Here is a 6,389-nt window from a genome sequence, read left to right as displayed (position 1 = left end):
GAGCATAGGCCTGGTGCCATAAATAGTACAGTACAAGTGCCTGGTATGTGTTTGTGCAACGTGAATGTATGTGAGAACACCATCATCATTATCATGATCAGAACCCGAGCGATGCAAGAGTTTAAAGGGATTGTCTTTTCTTAATTTGTTTAGGTTTTCTGAGCTCAATTGCACCCAAAAAACCTGAACTTTTAACATTCAGTAGATTTTCTGTGGTGTGGGGTTTTCTGGTTCAAACAGGTGCTCTGATTGTCCTGCTGTTTGTGATGTAAAAGCCAGCAAATCCCATAGATGTCAATGGGATTTGCCAGCAGATGTCACTGTTTTCACTGTTTTGCCTGTTTTCATTGTAGCTCAAAAGGCTTCCAAACCCCAAAGAAAACTCCAGACCACAGAAAATCCACTGAATGTTCAAAGTTCAGGTTTTTTGGTGTAAAATGAGGTCATAAAACCCAAAATAAAAAATAAAAATAAATGAAAATTAATGTCATAAAACCTTTAATCATAGCGATTTTGATTTTGGAGAGTGCTAGACCACTGATTACAGATGCTTTGGCCGATTTTAAATTCAAAACTTTTATTTCTATTTTATTTACTAGACTGGGTTTGGGCCCTCACACCAATTTCGCACCGCTGATACGACCAATTTGTTTGAGTGTCAGGGACTTGTCAGCATCCGTTGTAAAACCCGCTCCATATGGAGATCTCTGTATTGGTCTGCATTCCTATGTGTTACACGTGAGCTTGTAGATCAGCCATTTAGAAAAAACATAAAAATAAAAAATCTGGACACATCGGCTGCACTTGTCTTTTGCCAATACCAAAGTCAAATAATGGACGATATATCAGGCAAACCGATATCGGTGGGGGTATTTTAGCAGTACGTTTCTTTCTGGGAACATGACATCATGATTAGAGCTCTAATCGGGATGTCAGCAGAGAGCATCAAGCCGACTTAGAGGTCAGCGCTCTGTTCCCAGAAGGCAACTTACTGCTCAAATCCCCCCCACACCACCTCCCCTAGGACTAAAGACTCTCAGTGGGAAGGTGCTTCTGGGTAACTGTGCTTCTGAGTACTGTTTAGTCCCCTGCTGCTGCCTACACTGCAACCCATCAATAACACCATGCTGACAGGCCACAGTCCCCACCTGGCCTCCTCATACAACATGAGTTACTGCCTGAATCTTAAGGCACGCACTCTCCGCATCAACCCCAGGACCCGGGTCCAGGCGGTGGGCACGGTGAGCCACTTTATGCCCCATCAGGGAAGCCATTACTAGGAACACACAAGATGCACATTGAAGCGTTACTCTAAAACAGTGGTAGTGGTAATTTCAAGGACCCTCATAACTCTGAGAGTGTACAAAAGGAACCGAATTTGACCTGTAAGGGTCTATTTGGGACCACAGACTTACGGATCTGTAAGCTGTAAGGGTCCATTTGGAACCCTGTCAACGAATCCTGAGGGTCTCTTTGAGAACCACTGCTCTAAAACGAGATCTTCAATACCGATCGAAAAGAATAACACTCATGCTAACAAAATTGATGGTTCTGGACCTGAAAACAAAGCAGCCTATGGGATATCATTAAGGGAAGAGTCAAAATAATTGTTTAGGGATAATAGAATATTATACATATCAACCGAGGAATTCCAGCACTTGAAAGCTCATACATGTACACACTGGTTTAACACACACACACACACACACACACACACACACACACAGCTGCGCACACACACCATCAGTCTTCCTTCGCATACCCCATCTGACATTCAAACATCAGAGTGTGGGTCAGCACAGCAGGGGACCACCTCCTGACCACTGTCTCCATACAGAGGCCCCCCCACCCCCCCCCCCCCCCTTCAGATAGGAACCCATAGGTTTGTATGACAGGCCTGGGCGTGAGCAAAGGACCAGGGTGGGTTAAAACATACATTACACCCCGGGGGGTTAAAAACTCTGCTAGCCAACGCGGCGGGGTGGCTAAGGTTTGATTTATGAGCCGAGGCCAGGCCCGGCGCACTGAGCACAGTCTACTGGGGCCGAGGCACCACATCGTGATTGAAACTCACATCGGGGCCAATGCACCGGCCCCTCACTCACCGCGCTGTGCGCACGCCCGCAGACGACCGTGTTATGTTTTGATATTCCAGGTTCCCTAATAAAGTTGACAGAAGAGCGTTTTTACAAAGTAATTTGAGCGCGCAGGATACAAGGTCTCCTGCTCTCGAGGAGCCGAGCGGTGTTCGGATTTGGCCCCTCGTAAGTCTCTCGCTCTCCCCCGTTCCTTTTCATCTCTTTTTCCAGTCTTTCTGACCCTACGCCTCGCTTCCCCTGAAACCACACTCGATCCTATCTCGATGCTTGCCCTCACTGTCAACCTGTGGCTGTCATCTCTGCAGTCACAATGTGAAACACTGCATGCTGTGTGTGGATGTGGTGGAGAGGGGGCAGGTTAGGACCGGAGCCAGCCAGACAGCCAGCCAGCTCCGTCGCTAGCTCGCTAGCAGCATAATGATGATAGTATCTCAGCGGGCAGTAAATGGTGCATGGCAGGATGACAACGATATGCAGTTGCACAGACAGACGAAGGTAAATAATATTGATGGAGAGATACAGGGCATGCACAGGTAGAGATGGGCTATAGCAGTGATTCTCAACTTTTAAAATTTCAAGGACTTACTATACAGTTTGATATTATAGGCCCCCATTATAACCCCCATTTAAAAAATGAATTTAAATCACTGGGACCCCTACAGAATCCTCAGTGTTCATATAAGTCAGAGAATGTACAAATTTACTTCCTTACTTTGTACACTCTTAGAGTTATGGACTTGCAATGGTCCATTTGGTTCTCACATCGCGACGGGGTTTCACCCTATCAATCACAGCTGGGGCACACCCTCAAAGACCCCTGGGGTCCCTGACCCAAATAAAATGTTTAGCAACAGCCTGACAAAAGAATATAGGTCTTAAATAAACATGAAATTCAAGTACTGATGTTAGTCATACAGGATAGTATATCATCTAATGTTAGAGCATGTATTGAGTTCAGGTTTACACTGGAGTGTGGCATCATTTCCTCGTACTCCACATGATTTGTTCTCAGTATACAGGGTTTTTGAGGGCCCTCCTATGTCCAGCTTCAAGGGTTTGTGTAAACACAAACATTGTCCTAACACGAACATTGAATGCCATTGATAATGAATGGGCAGTTTTGAGTGTTTGTTCTAACACAAACATTGAATGCCATTGACAATGAATGGCCTGTTTTACATTGTGTAAACACAATTTTGAAGACAAAAGCGAGGACGCAAATTGTAATTGGCCGGAATGAGATGATGTATCATGATAAGACCACCCCTCACTTCACGCAGGTGTGATTTTTGTAATATAATTTTAAGATGCAATATTGGAGCTAGCACCTCCAAAGCATGGCTTTTGAAATTACGTCATATGGCAGCCAAGTCTATGGACTTAATGTTTGTTTAGAGCAGTTCTGTCAAACAAACATTGATGATGTGAGATGTCATGTGGCCAATATAAATATATATAAACATTGTGTAAACACAAACATTGAAGACGAAGGTGAGGACGCAAGATTTTGATTGGCCAGAATGAGATTATGTATGATGATAAGAGCGCCCCTCATTTCACATGGGTGTGATTTTTAGATTATAATTGTTGCATTCAAAGGTATACTGCAAATGTTAATTGTCCCAAACTAGAAGGGTTAGATACAGGTGACCCCCTGCAGGGAGGATTGTTGTCATAACTCCAGGAAAGCTTCACCAAAGATGTGATTGTTAGGAAGGTAAAGAACACAGTAAGTTAAGACTGCTTACATAGAGGAAATAAATCTGGATTAATGGCGATAAGTGGGCCGCGCTGGTAAAATAAATAAACAGATTGTAGACAGCCATCATTAATCATTCTTCTGTTCCGTGTTTTATTCAAATAACATTCATTTGTCTAACATTTCATTACCCTGTCCACAATTCAACTCCATGGAAATGTTTTGATTAATTATGTAAAACTATGACTACAACAAAAACAGCTACCATATACAATTACTTACACAGCTACTCCTGTCTCGTCTCTGCTCTGTCACAGTAAAATCTGCACAGTTACTTATAGCTCTGATTGTGTAAAAATGCTAATTCTCAGTTAGTGTCATTACCTCTGAGAAAGCGGCATGGTTCCACGCATGCACTGTCTATGGTGAGGAGAGATTCACTGTGACAGGAGGTGGAGTCAGCAAAAACCAGTGCGAAAAAGTTGAGGAAAGTTCAACTTTTTTGCTGAGGTTTGCGCTAACCGCTAAGACAAAGTGGCAACCAATAAGAAGCCTGCCTTGGTGTGAATAAGGCATAGCCTGCTTACAAAGGTTAAGTTGATGTTTTGGATGCTTTGCGCTATAAACGAGCTATATGTAAATGCAGTCTGTTTATCATTTACATTAACATTAACAAAGCATACCAGTAACTCCTCTCCTACTCCTGCACATATAGGCCTACTGTACATCTCCACTCCTGTATGAGCCCCTGGCCTCCCCCTTCTTCTCGTCTGTGCGGGTTTGATAAGTCACGTTGTTTTGAGTAACGTCAAGGCCTCTGGAACTAGATCTCCCCCTCTTAAAATGTGTTTCTTATTTCATGCTATTATCATATCATTGGACATGTCCACATTCACTTTTGTTTTGAAGACTGCGGATTCAAAGAGTAAATGAGCCACAGAGTCGGTAATTTGAGCTCTAATCCTGCCTTAAGCCCCGGCTGAGACGTTGCTGTTTGGTGGAAACATTTCTGAAGCCAGACACCCGTTTGCCATTGAGAGGAGGATGAGGAGGAGGGGAGGAACGAGGAAGATGTTGATAAAAACGACCGAATAATCCTACAGTTCCTGTTTCTCTTGGCTGTTGCTGGTTGCTATGTGTCTGTCTGACACGAACGGAGAGGGGGAGGGAGGAGAGAAAGATTGAGAGAAAATATGGAAAGAACAAAATAAAATGGCAGATCTACAAACTCGCAACTTGTCGCATTGTGGCATGTTGTGAGCTTGTAGCTCTGCTATTTTCAGTGCACGACACCAGCGAAATATAAATCATGCTTAAGGAAAGGAATGAGTGACTGAGAAATATGCGCTGCACTGGTCTTGCCAGGAATTAGAGTTAGCTTCGGTTTGAGGCAAAGATTTGAAAGAAACACAAAACAAGACAGGGTTGTGTGTGTCAGTACACGCGGGGACGTTGCTAATGTAACACTGTCAAGGGTTTGGGTCAAGGACAAACTGATATTGAATGGAATATGGAAGGATGCTGTAATGAAACCACTGTAGCTGCGCTTATCAGGAAATGAAGTACACTATTTAGATACTGGCTGGAACAGGAGTAAGGCAGCTTGGTTTTGGCAACTGGTGCACATGGGTGTAGAAGACATAATAAGTCCTGTAAACAGACATCCTATACAGTACAAATCTGGATGTTAGGTAATAAGATCGAATGGGAAAAGAAAACTAACATGCGAGATAATTCCTCTCCTTTCATTATAGTTTATACGTTTCAAGAATGTGCCTCCTTCAAGTAAATGGCATGTTGAAATAAAGCAGATGGCTCGAGGATACAAGGAAGATCTCAGTTCTGCGTTGGAACCCAGCGAAAACTTCATTTTAACACAAAAAAAATTAAGGCTGAAAACGTGCAGTACAAGAGGCCGCTTGTACAGATTGATGGCATTGGAATGACTGAAGTGGCAGGATTATAATAATGAAGAAGTAATCTTCACGATGAAAGTAATGTGAAGGTTTAGAATTACGCCTCACTAAATCATTTTTATGCTCAGACATAACTCCCACTCTATCATCACATGTATGCTGTGCGGTGCCTTGGTTCAGACACGGGGCTTATGATTGCATCTTAATGGGTCCAGAAGTGACAGGGTGTCGTGGAGAGTACTGCGGCGGGATTAGTGATTAGAAAAAGTGCCTCCTTGGGCCTGCCTGTGGCTTTGGAGCGAGCTGTTAATGTGTCCCTCAGCCAGGGCCCAACCTGGATCCTCTCAGTCCAATTTAAATGGATGTTCTGTCAAACACGCCAAGGCTGAGGTGCTGGAAAACGAACGGCTGCTAATGAAATTACTGTAAAGGCCTGCTGGGAGTTACTGGGCGTGTGTGTGTGTGTGTGTGTGTGTGTGTGTGTGTGTGTGTGTGTGTGTGAGAGAGAGAGAGAGACAGAGAGAAAAAAGCTGTGAAAGGATATTTCTGTCTGTTTTTTACATTCATTTCTGTCTGGTATCCTGGTGACTGTGTGTACTAGTAGTGTGAGAGAGCGTACATATGTTTGTCCATGCGTGTCCATGTGTATCGATATCTCCATCTCCGCATCGCTAT

The sequence above is a fragment of the Protomyctophum parallelum genome (genome assembly GCF_964188405.1).
Source record: "Protomyctophum parallelum genome assembly, chromosome: 6".
NCBI classification, from domain to species: Eukaryota; Metazoa; Chordata; class Actinopteri; order Myctophiformes; family Myctophidae; genus Protomyctophum; species Protomyctophum parallelum.
The sequence above is the reverse complement of the archived record's forward strand: the minus strand, read 5'-3'. Positions refer to the sequence as shown.